Genomic DNA, 22,317 nt, shown 5'->3' with positions numbered 1-22,317 from the left:
CAGAGGCAACCGAGGCCGAGGCCGTCCAGCAGAGGAATTCTGTGTGTCCTCTCTTGACCTGCAACAGGTGAGAGGCAGTTGGAAGGCGGAAGTGCAACAGGAGAGAAGAGTCCAGAGTCTTGTTTCTCTCACAAGGATGACACTCACTGGCCTGCACATTTAGAAAATGAGGCGGGAAAGAGGAAATACTGCTGAATTGGCTGGACAGACTAGGAGAGCAATGAGCCGCCAAGGCAGGTGTAGAGAGAAGTGGCCCCTCTTGGCTCTGGCTGAAAAGGGACACTCAAATGAGGGATTCAGCCTCAGTTCATATCTTCCCTACCTAGGGTCTTGCCTGTCCTCCTTCCCCTCTGGCCACTCTTTCTCAGTGTCATTAGGGGTCCACTTGTTTCTGCCTGTCCCGGACATGCGGGTGCTACTTGGAGATCTGTCCTGTACTCTGTTTTCTACTCCAGCAGCACACGCTGTTGGGGAGGTCAGCATCCCTCTGGGCTTCCACTGCCATCACACACAGATGCCATACAGATGGCTGGCCCAGCTGTCTCTCAGGAGATCATGTCCCACCCCCCGCCCCCAGAAGCTGACAGAAGTCATGGCAATGGGTGGCATCTTGGGGTAGACGCGTACTCCCTCCAGGCTGTATGGTCTCTGGTTGTCACGTTTGAAAGCCAGTGTCCCTAATTAAGTTGTGAGCTGTGTGAGGCCGAGTGCTTTGACTTTTCCTTCCCTGCTTAGCCACACGAAGTGGCCATCAGACAATGCCTGAATTGCCTGCTGTAGGAGTTTCTCCACCAGCACCACTGCGGGATCACCAGAGCAGTCCTGCTCTATGTGGGCACTTTGGTTTCTCCTGACACAGTCCCTGCCCTCAGCCATCTGCCCTTCTGGGAAGCGTCTGCTCACCAAATCGGTAGTGCTTCTCAGCTCATCCTCCTTGTCTGCAGTATGTGGCACTGTCTGCCCGTTCCACAGTCCTGAAACTCTACCCTTTCTGGGCCTCCATACATCACACCCTCTCAACATTCCTCGGCCCAGTGAGCTGTTTCCTTTTGTCCCCTAAGATACCGTGCTTTGGAGCAGCATGAGGGAGTGGAAAGAATGTAGGTTTGGGAGCCAGAGTGACTGTGTTTGAGTCATTTATTAGTTGGGTGACCTCTCTGGCCTCCATTTTCTCACCTGTAAACTGCAGATAATTGTGGCGTTGGAAGATATAGGAAAAGCGCCTGACACAAAGTAATTGCTAAATGCACAGCAGTTATGGTTGTTCTTGTGAGACTTTGCCAAGCATTACACAATCCCGTGTTGACTCATGCTCACCTCTGGGCTGAGGAACGCCAGCACTCTCTCACCATCCCCGACTGTTCTCCTGCATCTGGTCTCTGTCTCCCCATATCTGCTAAGTATTTCCACTTTTGATTTCCTGCCATGACCTCAGTATCAGCCTGCACAAACCAGTCTTGTCTCTTCTCCAAAGCTTTTCCTGCTTCAGGATTTCCTTGAGTCAGTTGTCCACACAGACTCTTGGGCTTCAAAAGCTTGGAGGTGTCTTCCTTTCCCTTTCTTATTTGGAAATAATGATTATTATTGGCAGAGGGCCTTCACATGACTTCTGATTTACCTGCAACAGTATTTTGAAATAGGCTATTCTACAAATGACGCCTGGAGAGGCAAAAGCATCTGCCTACGGGGGGAGTGGTAGAGCAGGACTCAGACTCAAATCCTGGGCTTATCCCATGTCTCAGAGATTCCCTCCACTAAACGACTGGTAGCCTGGCTGCTCCCAAGTCCCACTGACCCCAAATGCCGAAGTCTGTCCATCCTAAAAACAAGCTGACAAGCCTTTCCCAACATCTCCCTTCAGCTCCAAGTTTTCTCTCACCTCTCCTCAGACACACACTCCTTTAAAAACTTATACGCATCTACTAGTTGGATTTATCCTCTTCTCTTTGAGTCCTCAATGACTGCAGTCTAGCCTACAGTGCCCCTGGATTGATGCTTGCCAGGGTCATTAGGTCACTTTGCCCTTTCACCACCACCCCCCCAAACGTCCTTTCCCTTTAGTGTCTCCCCTGAATTCCCTTGCATCTTTCTGGCCATTCTTCCCTAGTGTCTTTGGCTCAGTCCATCTCTTGAATGCTGAGAATCCTTAGGTTTTTGTTTTAGGCTGTCTTCTCTTTTGAAACCACGTGACTTCCCTGGTTATTTCATTTACTCCTGTGGCTTCAGTTATCATCAACATGCTGGTCACTCCCCAGTCTCTGTCTCTTTCTAGCCCAGATATTTTCCCTTACGTCAAAATCTTCATATCCATCTGACAATGGAGTTCGCATCCTGATCCACTATTTACCAGCTGGGTCACTATGATGGTTATTTTTATGTGTCAACTTGGCTGGGCCACAGGGTGCCCAGATATTTTATCAAACATTATTCTGGGTGTGTCTGTGAGGCTATTTCTGGGTGAGGTTAACATTTGAATACACTGAGTAAAGCAGACTGCCCTTCCTAATGTGGGTGAGCCTCATCTGATCACTTGAAGACCTGAAGAGAACAAACAGACTGATTGCCTGTGTGTAAGAGAGAACTCCTCCTCCCTGACTGATGAGCTGTGACATCATTTTTTCCTTGCTTTTGGATTCCACTTGAAACATCAGCTTTTCTCAGATCTTGAGTCTGCCAGCTTTCAGATTGGAACTCGTACCTTTGGCTCTCCTGGGTCTCAGACCTTCAGACTCAGACTAGAACTATACGTTAGATCTCTTGGATCTCCACCTTGCTGACTGCAGATCTTGGGAGTTCTCAGCCCTCATAATTGTATGAACCAATTGCTTATAATAAATGATCTATCTATCTATCTATCTATCTATCTATCTATCTCCTGTCCATTTTTGTGGAGAGCCCTGACCAATACAGTGATCTTTGATAAGTTACTTCTTTAATCTCTCTGTGCCTTTCTTTCCTCATCTTTAAAATAGGTATAATAATAATTATCTTATAGTATTGTTGGGAAAAATTAGCAAGTCAAGCTTAGACTCAGTGCTGTAGAACTTGGTAAAAGTTCCATAAATCCTCACTATGATTCAGATGATTATTAATTTTATTTGAATGTGTCATAGGCACTTCTACTCAGTTGTAAACTGAGCTCATTCCCTTCTATTTCTGTCTCTGATTGGGTTCCCTAGAAGCTGAATCCGAGACAGGGAAATAGGTGCATGAGATTTATTGAGGGAACATTCCCAGGAAAGAGAAAGTGAAGGAAGAAAGCAGGATAGGGCAGGGGAAAGAGCTAAGCATGGATGTGATCTCAACTGGAGTCTAGTTTCATCCTACAGGGAACTCTGAAGGATGAATTATACCATGGAGGTGCTTCCACTTTGAGACAACCTTTCATGAGCCAAGATTAGACTTTTTCTTCCTCCATTAGGTCATAGGTGTGAAGCAAAGGAGAGACATTGTTACAGCAATGTTTCTGTTTCTGTTTCCCTCTCTCTTCAAAAATAAATAAACATTTAAAAAAGTACCTAATTCAGGCTATGTAGCCACTTGATGGCTCATCACCAGATGCTCAATCTGTGTAATTTTTTTAATTTAATGTTTATTTATTTTGAGACACACACAGAGAGAGAGAGAGAGAGAGCACACATGAGCAGGGGAGGGGCAGAGAGAGAGGGAGACACAGAATCTGAAGCAGGCTCCAGGTTCTGCACTGTCAGCACAGAGCCCGATGAGGGGCTGGAACTCACAAGTTGTGAGATCATGACCTGAGCTGAAGTCAGACACTCAACTGACTGAGTCACTCAGGCGCCCCAGCAGATGCTCAATCTCTGAAATATAGTAGCATGTCAGAAGCTGTTTTTCAAATGACGTAGAGGTCATTGCTACAGAATGCATGGCCTTTCTCCAGATCTCTAGGAGTTATCAATATGGTGGATAAACACAAGGTTCTATGGATGGTTCAGATGGCCCAGGTTCCTGTAGACTAACTAAGCCTGTAAATGTATACTGTTTTTCAGCCTATGTGAATGTAAACTGTTTCTGATTCTCCTCCTTCAAGGATACTGGAAATAATACATTTACCAGAACAGTAACTATATCCCATGTACCAAAGGCTGTGTTAATTTGTTCTGGAAAAAATGCCACACAGCTGCTGCAGTTGGAGCTACTACTTAGTAGCTCAGTGTGAGGTGGTCCATTGTCAGCTGTTATCATACATCCAGTTTTTGTAGAGACCAGATAGTGAGTTAAATAGAGATATAATGGGGACCATCCCCTTCAAAAGACCAGTTCATTAAGTTTTTGAACATAGTGTCAATCTCTGCCATTCCTCTCAGGATGAGATTCTTAAAGTTTACTATTTTGGCTGAGTAGTGGGGTCACATTTATTGGCTTATACCTGGGTTTTCTTACTATAATAAAACTTACTCTACAGATCAAGAAACCAATTCTGTTGTTTCCAGAACTGTTAGCAATCGTGTCGACTGCTAACATCCACCCCCATTATACATTTGGGAAACCGGGAAACAAGATTTGTGGACCTGTCATGAGGCAGTTGTAGGCCAACAGCCTCTTTATTACTAGGCCCTCATGTAACACTGTTGTAGCAGGGGACCATAATGGCATGTCGGGACCCAGGGTATCTGCATCAACTCAGATCCTGTACCCAACTGTTCTCAAAATGTCTGGGTATTCCGCTTTCCCCACTGTATAGTTATCTGGGTAAACGGCCATAGGTCCCTTTGGAGGAAAGACAGGTATCACTGCTGACCCAGACTTTCCTTTAGCTGATGGATACAGGTCTGAAAAATGGCTCAGATCTGAAAACTGGGGAAAAGATTGTGATTTTTCACTGGGGCCGTCAACGATCTTCTGCTTAGCTATTTTTGATCTCTTTTGCTTATATATACATTAGGTAATACCTTTGTTGGTTGTCCATCTAACTTGCCTCTGGGAACATCATGTTTTGTTAGTCATTCCCATAGCTCACTACAGATTGGGATCTCCGGTTGCCCTTCTGTACTTGCTGCCGTTACAATAAGAATATCTATATTACTTCTGATGGCTTAGTGCTGCCATTGGCCTCGGTTATTCTGGAATCTAATATCATACTCATTACTACCAAAAACCCCAGTCTGTGGGGAAGTAGGTGAGGGAGATGGGGGAAATAGGAGATGGGGATTAAGGAGTACACTTGTCGTGATGAGCACTGGGTGATGGATGGAATTGTGGAATCGCTATATTGTACACCTGAAACTAATATAATGCCATATGTCAACTCTACCGGAATTGAAATAAAAACTTAAATGAAAACCCCAGCCTGTAACCACATGTCTACACCAGCATTGGACTGCAGAGGAAGTCAATACTAACTAAAGTTTCTTCATGGTGATGGCGCCCCTCTCAACAGTGCTTTTCTTAGCACTTTGGCAGATGCTTGTCCTCTGAGACCTTCTGAGGGACAAAGTCAGCTGGTGGGTTTTCTAGTCTGCAGACTTGTTCTAGTACATCTACTTCTATGGCCTTTTGATCCCTTCCTCTGTGGTTGGTCATGAGGATTCTGGCATTGCCTTTTCTAAGCCCCTAAGAGCCATTCCAGTAACATATCAGGACTTCCTTCATTTATCTTAAACCCTTGCTGTGATGTAAATTCCATGTTACAGAGAATATTTCCATAGCAATAAAGTTGCCTTTATTTAGAGTTTTCCCTTCTTGATCCAGCACTGTTGAGATGCATCTCAGTCATATACCTCTAGTTCCTTCCAGTACACGTTAGCCCAATCCCACAGCGACCTTGGTATACAATTCTTTTGGTTCTATAATTCTTTTTTTCCCTTAGCAGGCCCAGCGCTTAGTCACCCTGAACCTAGCCCTAGTCATTGGTCTGGTGGCCAGGCAGAAAGGGAGGAAGGAATATGCTAAAAGAATAAGCATGATATGATGGGCATTTGCCTCATTTGAGGCTTCTGCAAAATGTTCAGTTAAGGGAAAGCTGCTCTCCTCAGAGTGAGACACTTCTATCCATTGAAAACGTTCAGGGGAATCTGGCAACTGGAAGGTTCTCTAGCACATTTACCCAGAAACACCCAGTCCACATCTCAGTCCCACTCAGTCCCTTCCAATCTGTATCAGGCCCTGACGGATGTAAGAGATCTGCTTTACTTAAAGTCTTGAGAATTTGGATTACAGCTGGATTAGTTTCTGAGTAAAGGAGATATTTTTTTATTAGTTTATTAGTTAGTTTGTTTGTTTAACATTACCAAGAAAGCCTCTGTCTCTCACATGTTGCTTTGAATTGGTAATTGATTGCCTGAACCTGTCATTTTCTCTCTTTAATCCATTAATGTTGATCAGCAATAACCGCCAATTCCACAGCCCTCTAATTATTATCTGTCCCATACCTCTCAGGCACCAGAGATATCGCACAAACCAGTGCATCTCCTTCAATTTGTATCCCTTTCAGCTTGCCACAGGTGAAAACCTCAGCAAAGGTACTGCTACATCAGGCCAGCTCTTTCAAATCGGCCACTCTTACCACCAACAATGAGGTCCTCATTGCCAGCTAGTTGGCAAGTGATCAACTCCAGAATCTCATCTTTATAATCTGCTTTGAAGAGTATTCTTTGTACCAACTATCTAGGGTGGGTTTCCTAAAAGCAGAGTTTGAGATAGGGATTTGGGCTACTGTGATTTACTGAAGGAGTGCTCTTAGGAGAAAGGAAGTAAGAGATATAGGACAGACCAGAGGAAGGACCTAAGCATAGAGCTGGGGTCTAGTTATGGCTTCATTTCTCAGGTATCCCTGGAGCATGAAGGGTCCCACAGAACTAGTCCCACCTTGAAACAAAAGAGCCAGCCTTTTGTACCTCTATACCTGTTGGTCATTAGTTGCAGGTCTGGGGGTGTGACCTCCTGCCTGAGGCAGCTACTGGATTCTATGTGGCTGAGGGCCATTTTCTGGTATTTGGCAGATGGCTTTAGTGGCCTGTAAAGTGATCCGGGCAGGACACCAACATCTTCGAAGACTATTTCAGTAAGTAGCTCCTCTGTCCACCAGTTGCTTAAGCTAGGAACCTGGGAGTCATGCTTGTCCCCTTTCTTTTTTTCCAATTCTGATTCAGTCAATTCAGTCTCCAAAACATGTATTCAATCTCCCAATCACTCCATTTACTTTTTCCATTTTCCCTCTCACTACCCAAGTTGACATCACCACCATCTATCGTCTTTATTACTGCAATAGCTCCTAACAAACCTCTTTAGTGTATTACCTGCAAGACAGCCAAAGTAATCTTTCTAAATCCCCATCTTTAACATCACTTCCTTTATTAACCCTTCAGTGGTTTTCCATTGCGCTTATGATAATTTCAAACTGCTTTATATGACTTACAATATCCTGCATGACCTTGGTCCTACTCATATTTCCTGGCTCATCTCTTACTACCTACAACTTCAAATGGCTGGCCCAAATGGGCTTCTTTTAGTTACTTGAATATACCACAGTATCTCTTTTTTTTTTTTTTCAATATATGAAGTTTATTGTCAAATTGGTTTCGATACAACACCCAGTGCTCATCCCAAAAGGTACCCTCCTCAATACCCATCACCCACCCTCCCCTCCCTCCCACCCCCCATCAGCCCTCAGTTTGTTCTCAGTTTTTAAGAGTCTCTTATGCTTTGGCTCTCTTCCACTCTAACCTCTTTTTTTTTTTTCCTTCCCCTCCCCCATGGACTTCTGTTAAGTTTCTCAGGATCCACATAAGAGTGAAACCATATGGTATCTGTCTTTCTCTGTATGGCTTATTTCACCTAGCATCACACTCTCCAGTTCCATCCACGTTGCTACAAAGGGCCATATTTCATTCTTTCTCATTGCCACGTAGTACTCCATTGTGTATATAAACCACAATTTCTTTATCCATTCATCAGTTGATGGACAGTTAGGCTCTTTCCATAATTTGGCTATTGTTGAGAGTGCTGCTATAAACATTGGGGTACAAGTGCCCCTATGCATCAGAACTCCTGTATCCCTTGGGTAAATTCCTAGCAGTGCTATTGCTGGGTCATAGGGTAGGTCTATTTTTAATTTTTTGAGGAACCTCCACACTGTTTTCCAGAATGGCTGCACCAATTTGCATTCCCACCAACAGTGCAAGAAGGTTCCCATTTCTCCACATCCTCTCCAGCATCTATAGTCTCCTGATTTGTTCATTTTGGCCACTCTGACTCACGTGAGGTGATATCTGAGTGTGGTTTTGATTTGTAGTTCCCTGATGAGGAGCGACGTTGAGCATCTTTTCATGTGCCTGTTGGCCATCTGGATGTCTTCTTTAGAGAAGTGTCTATTCATGTTTTCTGCCCATTTCTTCACTGGATTATTTGTTTTTTGGGTGTGGAGTTTGGTGAGCTCTTTATAGATTTTGGATACTAGCCCTTTGTCCAATATGTCATTTGCAAATATCTTTTCCCATTCCGTTGGTTGCCTTTTAGTTTTGTTGGTTGTTTCCTTTGCTGTGCAGAAGCCTTTTATCTTCATAAGGTCCTAGTAGTTCATTTTTGCTTTTAATTCCCTTGCCTTTGGGGATGTGTCAAGTAAGAAATTGCTACGGCTGAGGTCAGAGGTCTTTTCCTGCTTTCTCCTCTAGGGTTTTGATGGTTTCCTGTCTCACATTCAGGTCCTTTATCCATTTTGAGTTTATTTTTGTGAATGGTGTGAGAAAGTGGTCTAGTTTCAATCTTCTGCATGTTGCTGTCCAGTTCTCCCAGCACCATTTGTTAAAGAGACTGTCTTTTTTCCATTGGATATTCTTTCCTGCTTTGTCAAAGATTAGTTGGCCATACGTTTGTGGGTCTAGTTCTGGGGTTTCTATTCTATTCCATTGGTCTATGTGTCTGTTTTTGTGCCAATACCATGCTGTCTTGATGATTACAGCTTACCACAGTATCTCTTGATCCTTTGTCTTTGCACATATTTTTTTATCTGCCAGGACAGCTTTACCACTTCTCATGTGATTGCCTCTTGTTCATCTTTAAGGACTTGTCTAGTTAGTTATACTTGCCCCTGCAAAGCCTTCCTTGCTCCTGGCCTTTAGACTCCCATAACACCTTTATTTTTCCCCATCATGTCACTTATCACATGGAATTGCCATTGCCTCTTTATTTAGTTGCCTGCATCTCACTACAGTGCTATTTCTCTACTAATTTCCTCATTCTGTTCTCACCCTTCTTTCTTTCCTGTATTTTTTAAGACAAATTCCCCTGTACTTTCTCTTCTCTAGTCATTTGGCAGTAATATGTCTAATTTTTACACTTCAGTGATTTAGCATGAACGAATCTCTACTTAAATTGTAAGTTCTGTGGGAGCATGGATGGTGCTTGCATTATTTATCACTGTATTATCATGCTTGGCGTATGGATGGAATTCAATAAATGTTTATTATATGAACTAATAAATGTATAAAAATATTTCATTTCTTTTTTTTTCATTGCTGCTCTAGGTGCCAGCACCTGCAATTGTGCCTTGCATATAGTAAGTACTTAATAAGTATTTGTTAAATTCAATAGTGAACTTAGCCCTTCCTTTCAATTTGCATGATAGCTGTCCTGCCTAATTTAGGTCCTCAGTGTCTGTGTCCAGAGTCATGCAGCAGATACTGATACCAGCAAAGTAGAATACTAGAAAACTCCTAGTCCTCATTTTCTTTAAAAAACATAAAAACAAAACAAAACAAAAACCCAAGCTATCTTAAACAACTTTGTAGGAACTCTGGAAAATGATCAAAGTCTGATAGCAACCAAATAATGCCCAATCATGAAAAAAACATGTTCAAAATGGTAGGAAATTTTGCAGTGTTTTTACTCATGCTTGCTTCAGCCCACCTCACCCTTCCCAGAACAGTGGTGATTTTGGTTTTAAGCAGGTGGCAGCCTAGCTCCCAGTTCTCCCCACCAGAGGAAGCAGAGTAGAATCTTATTTTCTAATTACTGTGTATATCTGTTCTAAATAGTCTGGGGATACCTGAAGGACTAATTAGCTAAGGCTAATGCTAGGCAATATCCCTGTTCCACAGAACTTGGAATGCAAGTAGGAAAAGCAATGGGCACTGCTTGTAAAAGCTACAAGGTGGCTACAAACCTACAGACATCTGGAGTATGAGATTCTGAGTGGAAACATGCAGCAGACCATCTAAGGCTGGGAAGATAAACTGAAGTGAGATGTTTGGGGAAATTAGGGCATTTAAAAGTAGCCATGTATACAGGGGAATTTATAAATACATGTTTATGCCAGGGAAGATGCATGCTAAGAAAAATCCTATGAACTTAATCTTCCACATTGAACTAATCCCTAGGCTCACAGCAAGCCTACCTAAATGGTGAAGGGATGACACTAGGACCAACTCTAGGACCAAAGCATTCCACAAAGACTGCAAGTAGTGGGTGTTCTCTCATTTTGATGTGTGTGTGTGTGTGTGTGTGTGTGTGTGTGTGTATGTGTATGTGTTTTAGTTCCTAGCATTTCAGGAAACCTCTATCCAAACACTACCTAAACACAAGCTAAAGGAATAGAAACTTCAGTGATTACACATGACAAGATATATCATCTTTGCAAAAACAGCTTGGAAAAGTTTTGAAACAAATGTATTGCTGCAGCTTTCAACAACAACCACCACCAGAAAAAAAAAAAAAAGACAAGAAAGAAAGAAAGAAAGAAAGAAAGAAAGAAAACTAGCAAACTCTGGAATAGGGGGAGAAGGAGAATCTGATTTCCAGAGTTACCAGTTTATGATAGTCAAATGGCTAATTTTCAACCAAAAAATTCCTAAGGCATATAAAGAAACAGGAACATATGTTTCATTCAAAGGAATAAAATTAATCGACAGAAGCCCTCCCTGAGTAAACCCACACATCAGAATTACTAGAAAAAGGCTTTAAGCCAACTATATTAGATATACATAAAATGCTAAGGGAAAACATGGACAAAAAGCTAAATGAAATCAAGAAAACAATATATGAACAAAATTAGCATATCAACAAAGAGAAATTATAAAACACAACTAAACAGAAATTATGGAGCTGAAAAGCACAATAACTAAAATAAAAGTTCATTAGAGTGGTTCAGCATCAAATTGGAGCAAGCAGAAGAAAGAATCAGTGAACTTTAAGATAAGATAATTGAAAGTATTGAATCTAAGGAGCAGGGATAAAAAAGAATGAAGAAAAGTGAACAGATCATAAAGGACTTTTGGAACACCATTAAGTGGACAAACTTATGCATTATGGGAGTTCCAGAAGGAGAAGAGAACAAAAGAGGTAGAATAATTGTATGGAGAAATGATGACCAAAAATTTCTCAAATTTGAGAAAAGATATGAATCTACAAATCCAAGACACTCAATAAGCTCCAAATAGTATAAACCTAAGGAGGCATATAATCAAACTATCAACAGCCAAAGACAAAGAAGAAAATCTTGAAAATAGCAAGAGAAATGTAGCATGTCACATATAAGGGATTCTCAGGTGATTTCTCATCAGAAGCCATGGAGATCAGAAAGCAATGGTATGATTTGTTTGAAGTACTAAAAGACAAACACCTGTCATCCAAAATTTCTTTATCTGGTAAAACTGTCCTTCAAAAAATAAGAAATAGGGGTGCCTGGTTGGCTCAGTCAGTTAAGCGTCCGACTTTGGCTCAGGTCATGATCTCACAGTTTGTGAGTTCGAGCCCCGCGTCGGGTTCTGTGCTGACAGCTCAGAGCCTGGAGCCTGTTTCACATTCTGTGTCTCCCTCGCTCTCTGCCCCTTCCCTGCTCATGCTCTGTCTCTCTCCGTCTCAAAAAATAAATAAACATTTAAAAAAAAATAAAATGCAAAAAATAAGAAATTAAGATAAAAACTGAGAGTTATCACTATTACACTTGCTCTCCAAGAAATTCTAAAAGGGGTTCTTCAGACTGAAATGAAAGATTTTAGACAGTAGTTTCATGTGATAAGATCTCTAGTAAAGGGAAACATATGGACAAATATAAAATCCAGTATTATAGCAGTTTTGGTTTGTAACTCTACTTTGAATTTTCTGTTATATCTAAAAGACAAGTGCATAAAAATAATTATAAATTGGTTATCAGGGACTGATCTGTATAGAAGTTGTTTATGTGACTTTTCATGCATTTCTGCCCAGAGCCGCACATATACAATCATGGAGGTGTTTAGTTGACTTGTACTGCATATCTGGCCTCAGGATCAAAACTGGCCCTTCTGTTCCTGTTGCCAAGAAGGATTAACTTGCCTTACCTTGAGCCAAACCAGGCTGGCCCCCTGGAATGGATCAGGGAGGGGAGAGACATATGGAAACTCCCAGGCTTCTAAGATTGTGAGATATGATAAGAGAAATAGAAAAAACAAAAACAAAAACAGTTTGCTTGGGACTGCACTTAGGCAAACTTAATGACTAACCATAAATCACACATGGGTAGTATATGAATTGCCCTGGCAGGAATAGCTAGTTGGAAGTCTCACCTGAGAGAAGGACACTCCTCCCAGAACCCTCAATAGGGACTCCAACCAGGCTGTTCACTGCAGGGCCTTTCCAGCCAGAAAGCTGGATGTTGTCAGTACTCAATTTTTGTATTAAGCCCTCTTTGTTCTTCTCTTTCTCCTTATTTATGTTTACTACAATTGTTTAATTCCTTATATTCCCTTTCCCTTATCATTAATAAAATCTTCCTCCATGAAACTGAAAGTGTGGCTGTTGTGAATTACTATTATTAAGAACAGGGACACAATGTATAAAAGTGTAATTTGTGACATCAATAACATAAAGAGGAATGATGAGGCTGTATAGGAGTAGTTTTGTATGTGATTGAAATTGACATCAATTCAAATTAGATTGTTGTAACTATAGTATGCCATAAATAATTCCCAAGGTAACTACAAATAAAATATAAACATACACAAATGAAATGAGAAGTGATTTGAAACATGTCATTACAAAAAACAGTCAACACAAAAGGCCTTAACAGAAGAGAAGACCAATAAGGCATCCGGGGGACAGGGGGAGGGGAAAGCAAAATGGCAGAAGTATTTCCTTGTCAGTACTTTAAGTGTAAATGGATAAAACTCTCCAATGAAATGCATATATTATGTTACACAATAAAGAAGGACTGGGTGAAAATCTGTCATACATCTATTACAATATGTCCCCACTCTCACATTGTAAAGACCCTAAGGAAAGAAAATAAAATATAATTATTGGAAATGTGATAACACATTAAAATTAAAGATACTTTTTTTATAAAAAAATAAGTTGTCAGATTGTTCAAAATAGACATGAACAATATGCGATCTACAAAGTATTCATTTTATATTTAAAGGAAAAAACGGATTGAAAATGAAAAAATGGGAAAAATATCCCATCCAAATAGTAAACAGAAGAGAGTTGGGGTGGCTATACTATTATTATACAAAGTAAATGTGAAGCCAAACACTATTGTAAGAGACAAAAAAGTCAATTCACAAAGATGATATGCAATTATAAATATATATGAACCAAGCATCAAAGTCCCAAAATATATAAGGCAAACATTGACAGACTGAAGATAGAAACAGAAAGCTCTGCAGTAACAGTAGATTTTTAATATCCTATTTTCAATAATGGAAGGAGCAACCAGACAGAAGATCAACAAGAAAATATAGGACTTAAATAACAAAATTAACCAACCAGATCTAACAGGTATATATAAAACACTCCACCTAGTAACAGCAGAATACACATTTTTCTTAAGTATACATGAAACATTCTCCAGGATAGACCATATGTGAAATGACAAAACAAGTATCAATAAATTTAAAAAAAAAAATTGAAATCATGCAAAGTATATTTTCTGCTCATAATTAAATAGAACTAAAACTCAATTACAGAAGGCAAATAGACAAATCTGCAAATATATGGAAATTGAATAACACACTCTTAAACTATCAGTGGATCAAAAAAGAAATCACAAAGGAAATTAGAAAATACCTTGAGATGAATACAAACAACAACACAATACACCCAAGCCAGTCATCTTCATTTAAACCAGATTGTCCTGGGCAGGGCTGGGAAGGAAGTGAGTTCTGGGGTCTTGCAGACTACTGCTTAGCCCATGGGCTATGGATTACTAATGTCATCTCACTGGACCCTGACCCTTTTTTTTCCTAGTGTAATCTTTCTCCAAACTGCTACAGGATTATTTCTGCAGACATTGCTCAAAACCAAATTCTAAATACTGTCTGGTGGAGACTTTAGGGTGGCCTTTGTGATTCTTGCTTCCTGGTGTCCCTGACCTTGAATAATCTTCCTATAAGTGTAAGTGGTACCTGTGCTTCTGACAGAATATGACAAAGGTAATGGACTGCCACTCCCATGATTAGATCAGATTATATAAGACTGTCTCTTAGAAAACTGGGGCTAGACACTCTCCTTATGAGATTAATGAATGTTGTAGTCATTTTGGAGAAGCTCACATGTCAAGGAACTGTGGGCAGCCTCTAGGACCCAAGGGTGACCTCCAGCCAACAGCCAGCACATAACTGTTGGCTATACAGTCACAGGAAATGCATTCTGCCAACAACCTGAATGATCCTGGAAGCAGAGTCTTCCCCAGTTGAGCCTTCAGATGAGAATGTGGCTCAGCCACCACCTTGACTGCAGCCTGGTGAAACAGAGGACTCAGTCCAGAGTCAGAACCAACAGAAACTGAGATAACAAATGCCTGTGGTTTTAAGCCATTAAATTTATGGTCATTTAGTGTAAAATGTAGGGAAACAATACAGAAAGCGTTCAGCTAATACAAAATAGCTGAGAAATGGAATGTCCTTAAAGAAATCTGATTATACTTTCCAGGTTTACCTTGGAACCCAAGAACCCTGAGCAGGTGTTTTGCAATGGGCCATGTTCTCATGGTTTTTGCTTTCTAACTGTGATCTGATCTATCTAAAATTCAAGTGCATAAACACACAGAAAGACAAACTGCATTGATGGGTAGGGGTCAGAACAGCAGTTCCTGTAGAATGGGATGTAATGAAAGTCCAGATATGGTCCTCCCTTCTCATCCACAAACATACTCTGGCACCAGTTTTCCAATGGAGTCTCTAGGAGTGATGTTAGTGAGGAACATCTTAATTTTTGTCTTGAATCAGTGATAAAACCAAATAAAAAATTTTCTTAAGTTCTGTCTTAATATGTTCAATCAATTAAAACAAGATGCAACATTTAATGAATTCTTGTTAGACTTGCTTTTATAATTAGGTAAACACACTTTGTAATTAGCATAGTACTTGCTGATATTCAAATGGGAGCTTGAAGATTTTAGTTTTTTTAAAGTAGACTAAACATCATCATATCTTCTTTAAATTATTATTTTGTGTTTCAAGAGATAGATATGTCCCAATGATAAATAGCATTACCCCTCTCTTAATAGTCACAAATGTCAAATAAGTTGGATACAAATGATCAAACTTTTACTCTAGGCTGGAAGGACAGACCCGAATCCCACTGTGCCTCTCCAGGGCCCTCAGCAAGGCTGCCGGTGGTCACAGAAGAGGGAAGGACATGTGTGTGTTCTTCATGGAGGGCCAGGAGAGAGCCTTGGGCTGTCTGCCATAATCGAATCTAACATTTCATCTTTCTTCTCTTGGAAAGCCCTCAACAAGCAGCCCCACAGTCCATGTGGGATGGATGTAGGACTTGGGGGTCCCAAATGGCATTAGATTAATCAGATTCTTTCCAGAGAATCTTGAAGCTTGACCCCAAAACCCAAGTTAGAAAGTGCTGGCAATTGGAGTTAAGAGGTCACATTCCTTGACTAAGACAGATGAGGGAGGGTGATTCTGGGTTCTGGGTCTTGGTTTGTTTGATGGATGAGAATGCTTCCCCTCCCTTCTTTCACTGTCATCCAGAAACCACATAGTGCAGAGGGCCCCACACTGCTGCTGTTGAGCAGGGAGCAATATTTTGCCTGCAGCATCCAAGTTAGCAGCTTTCCTTGGGAAAGAGTCCATGTCTTCCCCCAGACTTCCCCATGGCAGGGGTGAATTACAGCCAAGAGAGGAGCTAAAGCTGTTTTTGTCAAAACTCACTGCAGGACTGCCTTTCCTTCCAGAAGGTCTGACCTCCAAGGTCAAGGCACTGAACTATTAATGGTAAAATACTGCACTTTGCCCAGAGAAGCAAGGGAAGGGAGGCATAAAAGAGTTGCCACCCCACCTAGACTCGCACTGGGAGGACCGAGCAGCCCATCCATGCCCAGGACTGCCTCTCTTGCAGGGCCACTTTTTGGCCCCCAGACATTCCTGAGGTCACCAGGCTTTTCCTCCTGGAAGGTCCCGTGGTAGTGGGAACTGAAGGCAGCACAGCTCTGGGCCAACTAGTATTCCAGCAGAGAGAATCCTGCATCCTGGGCCCGTGTGCCCCACTGCTAGCTGTGTGACCCTTTCGTGAATCTCTGAGCAGCTCTGGGCTTCAGGCTTCTCTCTTACCTGTAGAACATGGCCTGTTCTCTGCCAGTGTGTCAAGTTCCTGGATGTGTTCCCATGTGTCCCCGAGTGGGCATCACGGCAGAATCACTAATGATAAGGATAGGAGTCCAATTTTTCCATTTAATTTTTAAAAAAATTTTTTGGTAATGTTTAGTTATCTTTCAGACAGAGAGAGAGAGAGAGAGAGAGAGAGAGAGAGAGAATGAGTTGGGGAGGGGCACAGAGAGAAGGAGACACAAAATCCAAAGCAGGCTTCAGGCTCCGAGCCGTCAGCACAGAGTCCAACGCGGGGCTTGAATCCACGAACCGTGAGATCACGACCTGAGCTGAAGTTGGACACTTAACCCACTGAGCCACCCAGGCATCCCACCCATTTCTTACATTAGGGAGGATTTATTTGCCTGTGTGTAAAAGAGATCTCAAATAACAATGTCTTAAACAAGATCAAGTTTCTTTCCCTCTGATGTAAAAGTCTGCATGAAGGCACATGAGGGCAGTATGTATGGTCCCCAAATCAGGCTCTCCAGGCTGCCTACTCAGCCATCCCAAGGGCATGGTTGTGGATGCCTCCAGGTCCAGAATGAGTCAATGCCCCCAGAGCAGGATGCAGGACACAGGAAGGAGAGGCATGACCCTTTCTTTAAGGGATCTTGTCCCAGAGGTTCCAAACATCCCTTCTTCACACTCCATTGGCCAGCAGTCCCTGGCTACAGGAAGGCAGAGAAAAGTGACCACAAACCCAGCTGAATATTGACAGATCTATTATTGTGGAAGAAAGAGTCAATGATGATTGAGGGGACAGCAATCAGCCTCATTTTTTCCCATAAGTCTTAGTACTACATCATTTTTTTAAATTGAAAATACTTGCTAATAACAAATTAAGTGATCCAAAGATACGTAAAGAAAAACCCCTACGCACCACCCTCTCCCCACTCCCGCAACCTGAAACTGTTTCCAGTTAATAGTAACATTTTGATGTGTATTCTTTCGTGCCTTTCTTGAGAGTAATTAAAACATATGCAAAGCTTTCTGTGTCTCTGCCCACTTTTAATTTTTAGTTTTTATTTTTTAAAAAATGTTTATTTAGAGAGAGAAAGAGTCCAGGTGGGGGAGGGGCAGAGAGAGAGGGAAAGAAAGGATCCCACTCAAGTTCCACACTGTCAGCGCAGAGCCCTACTCGGGGCTTGATCTCACCAACCGTGAGAACATGACCTGAGCTGAAATCCAGAGTTGAACGCTTAACCGGCTGAATTACCCAGGCGCACCCTCACTTTTAATACTTTAAAATGAGATCATCCTACACACAATATTTGCTACGATTTGCTTATTTCTAATTTATAATGAATCTATTTACTATATGTGGCTCTAACCTGTGTATTTTAATAACTGCATATCTTATAATATAGATTTCTTAGTTGGGGTCACTATAATTTCTTCCACCACTCTCCAATAGAATATACACGTTATTTCCTTTTATTGTCACTATAAATAATGTTTCAAGAAACAACCTTGTGCACATATCTTTAGGTATTTGTTTTTGTAGGATACTTGATTAAAGGATATGTACAATTAAAATTGCAATAGATTCTACCTGGTCACTATGGATTGTCATAATCTGCAGACTGGCCAGTCACAAATGAGAATGACAGGCCCTTGATAGCACTCCTCTTTGCTGCTGGAAGGAAGAGGAGAAAGGGGGAGAAGGGTATAGAGCAGACAGCGTGATTTCCAGGTACTGGTTTGTTCCCTGGTCTAGTAGCAGAGAATGTGCTTCATTCCACCTGCTCTTGGAGAGAAAGGGACGAGGGCACCTCTGCTTCCGCTGAGAAGCAGGTGGAATCACAGTGCCTGCCTCACAGCAAGCCACCCTGCCCTGAGAAGGACTGTAAAGAGGATTCACAGGTGAGAAGAATGGGTCTGGGCACCCTACGAGGGACGTGAACCCTCCCAGCCGCGTGGCCAGGCAGACAGAGCACTAAGCCTGCAGCCCTGACTCACAGAGCCATTTTCATGGGCCATGTCCCCAAGGCCAACTCCCCATGGTCCAGACAAGGAAACTGAGGCTCAGGGAGAGCATGGCTTGGCCAAGTTCACTGAGGAAGGCTGAAGGAGGGTCTGGGGACTAGCACCCACTACCAGGACCCCCGAACTGTTCCCATCACCCACATTCCCGCACTTGGCCTTATGTCTGAGCTTTTTGGCTTGGGTTGTCCTTGCTGGTCCCAGTGTGCAGCCTGGAGAGCTCATGGGGTCACCACCCTGGCTTATGATTTGTGGGCTGGCAAGGGTAGTGGCAAGTGGAGGAGAGCTTTGCAGGGTTGGGGTGGCTGGGGGTGGAGAAGCAGGGCCTGCTCCCTCCTGCTCCCCTCTTCCTCCTCCATCTTCCCAGCATGCTAGACACTGGGGGCGGGGGGGCGGTGCCCAGCCGGACAGGATGACAGGCATCATCCATCTCCCAACTGGCCAAGGCAGGGAGAAGGCTGACATGTCTGGAGATTTCAGCCCCATTCACAGATTGGGGACTAAGGACTAAAGCCCGATAGCTAGGGAGTGACAAAATGGAGTGCTGAGCCCAGAATCGACTCACCTCCCCCCCAAACCCTTGCCTTCCCCTCCAGTGCCAGGGGGGCCCCTGTTTCCCTTTCACACAAGCCTAGTGCTCACCCCCCACCTATATTCCTTCTGTCTCAGCAGAGTAAGGGGAAGGATGTTGGGGACGACAGGCTAACACTTGTCCATGCTCAGCACTTTGCAGGACATCCTGTTTTGCTGTTGGGGGTGTTCGGCCCTCGGTGAAGAGGGTTGGTGCATAAGAATCTCAGGTCTGCTCCTGGCAGGCAGCCACACCCCCTTCAGAAATCACTTAGCTTCCTGGATTCCTGGAATCTCCACTCCCAAAGTCTCTACCTCCTGGAAGGATGCAACACACCCCCACGCTACCTCCCCCACACTTACAGCTGTGTCCCAGACATATGGAATGACCTGACCATTATCCAAACAGTTTTACTCACAGCCAAAGAGACAGAGAATGATCCATGCAGTTGGAGAGAGGAGGGCAGTTTCTTTCCTGTCTAGGGATCCTGTGTATCTTGGGTCATCTAGTAAAAAAAACTGCTGTCATTGGGCACAGACAAATCAGTTATAACTAAATAACTTCAATTCCAGAAACTGCCTTCCTCACTTAGGCCTGTCGGCGCTAACTGGTCATCAGCTTTGCTCGGCCTGGTTGTGCCGGTCTGCCCAGCCCAGCCTGCAGGGCCAGGACTGGGAACCAGCCTCAAAGCTCTTGGGTCTCACCCTTTTATCTGCCATTGACTTTTGCTGCATGGGGACGTCTCATTCCCATCAACCTACCCTTTGTTACTTGGGAGCTTATATTTAGCTGTTGTTTTTCTCACATTTTGGGAAGTGCTGACTTTGTGCCCGTCAGGGCAAAGCCAGAGGCCAGAGGCTGCCTTGTATGTTTTGCTCAGCAGCTCAGAAAGCTCTTATATTTGGGATATTCTGAATTTGGAAGAGGAGGGAAACAAAATCCTCCAGGGTAACCCTCGATTGTTGTGGGGCAAGAGATTGTTATGAGGGATTGGAGTCTGAGCTCCTTAAAGGGCAGTGATGATGTCTTCATATTTCTGAATCCCTAGCACCTATCAGGGGCTGGTCCAGAAAGTGCTAGATAAATATTGCTGGGCAAATGTAAGGAGACCCTGAGCTCACAGACAAGTCACAGGTCAGGAATGATTGTGCCCAAGAACCCAATGTCTTTTGTGATAGGGGATCCAAGAGGGGCTGCAGCTCAAGGAGAAGGGGTCCACGAGGCACCCTATCAGCCCCTGGGGCAGGCTTTTGGAGGACATGGGGGCATTAGCTGCATGTTTGCCCCACGACTTGGCCACGAGGGATGAGAAGGCTGTGCATTGTACTAGGTGAGCAGCTGTGCCCAATGGAAGCCCCATGTGCTCTGGGGCAGTGGGCCGGGAGCCCTGCACCCTATTTCTGTAGCCCCAGTTCTGCTCCAGGGGATTGCAATCTGCTGGCTGGTCCTAGCAACAGTTACTAAGATAAATAGCAGAGGACGCCTGGATCACAGCTTGCTCCCTTTTGGGGATGGCCCTGAGGGAGACGTGTCGGGGCCCCCCCAGATGGTCTTATGGGGGTGGGTGGAGGCAGGAAGCCCACAGAGGACTCTGGGGACTGCTGCACACCACGGAGATGAACACAGCCATTTGTTATGTGTAATTAAATTGAGCTAATTTCATTCTGTGGCACAGAGCCGGAGAATCAGGGTTCTCAAAAAATGTTATTATCTTATCTCATTTTGTGTAAATGTCATCATGGCGCAGCTGGAACGGGAAGAAAGGACATTTTTGAGATGTTCCTGGTCCCCTAAATGGATTGCGTTCTGTTCCTTCAGCATTAAAGTCAATCTGATGCCAAAGCCTCCAGGAGCTGATGTAGATGAAATGTTACATTTATATAATCATTCCACAGATGGACAGGAAAGCGCTTTTTCTGGATAAATCTCAGAACTGAGGGAGGGAAGCTGAGAGATCAGAGGCTCGCAAACCCCCTGGGGCCCCTGGCATCTCTGCTCCCGAACCAGCTACAGCCACTCCGTTTTCTAGGTTTGCCCCAGAGGGGAAATGACTGAAAGAAATGGAGAAATAAACCCAGGCAGCCAAGTTCCCCTTTTAGTCTTTGTCCTCTAGCGGCTCTGTCAAAGTAGGCAGCCCTCAGGGACACAGCTGGAAAAAAGTGAACAAAAAAGAATAACCACACGGTTCTTTTCAACATAAAGATATGAAATACAAACCAAACTTATGATATGTGCCGCCAAAGGTCAAAATCTGGACGAACTCAGTCCACTCTTTCAAAGAGTTCGAGGGAAAAGGCCCATGTAAACAAAAACAAGATGGAGAGTTTCTTTCCAGGGGGCTAAGCATCTTTTGGGTCTTCCCGCCCACGCAGCCCTGGCATGTGGGATATGGGCAGGTGTCCAGAGCTTCACTGACTTCCCTCGTTGACCACACCCTCAGCCTCAACACTTTTTAGGTCCCTCTTTTCCACTTGAAACCACTCACTGCTGTCTTCACAGAGGGAATAGCTATTGAAGATGTAAAAGTGTCCTTCGAAGCAGAGTTTGCCTGGATCGGGCTCCCTACAACCACAGCCTGGCTGGAGGGACCGATGGCCATGCCACCTCAGCTGGAGCTCAGACACACCACTGCGATGGCCTCCTCAGAGCCTCCCATTCTTGGCTTGTTTGTCCTCGGGCTCTCCATGGTGACGCTTCCTCCCTCAGTGCTGGGAAGTTTTGGAGGTCGGTGGCCTTTGTGAAGGTCTTGCCGTGAGAGACGGACACGCAGAGTGTCTGATGTGTTCCTGTGCTCCAAACATGGTGGCCACCCTGTGGCTCTTCATGGCAGCCAGCAGTCACAACGTACTGGTTTCTGATGTTGCTGTGCTAGAAAGATCAATGATGGATTCAGGTCTTAGGGGTGAACCAGTCAATAGGAAAATATCCCCAGGTCCTCAAAGAGGTGTCTCAGATGCTGAGGACCGCACATGTCGTTTTCATGATGTGCTCACATTTCTCCATGGGGCCACATCACCCCTCATGATGGCCATGTGCTTGCATCCTTGGGAAGATGGCCTGTCGACACCCAGCTCCTTCCTCCTGCCATGCAGCCCACACCTCCTCTGCCAAGTCATCAAGTCACAGGCCTTTCTGAGTCTGGATTTCACAGAAACATAAAGCTTAGGACTGGAAGGGACCTCAAAAAGTACTTTATATTTCTGTCATACTACGGATTTCACT

This window comes from Panthera leo, chromosome B4, assembly GCF_018350215.1.
Source record: "Panthera leo isolate Ple1 chromosome B4, P.leo_Ple1_pat1.1, whole genome shotgun sequence".
Lineage (NCBI taxonomy): Eukaryota > Metazoa > Chordata > Mammalia > Carnivora > Felidae > Panthera > Panthera leo.
This window is presented reverse-complemented; position numbering follows the sequence as displayed.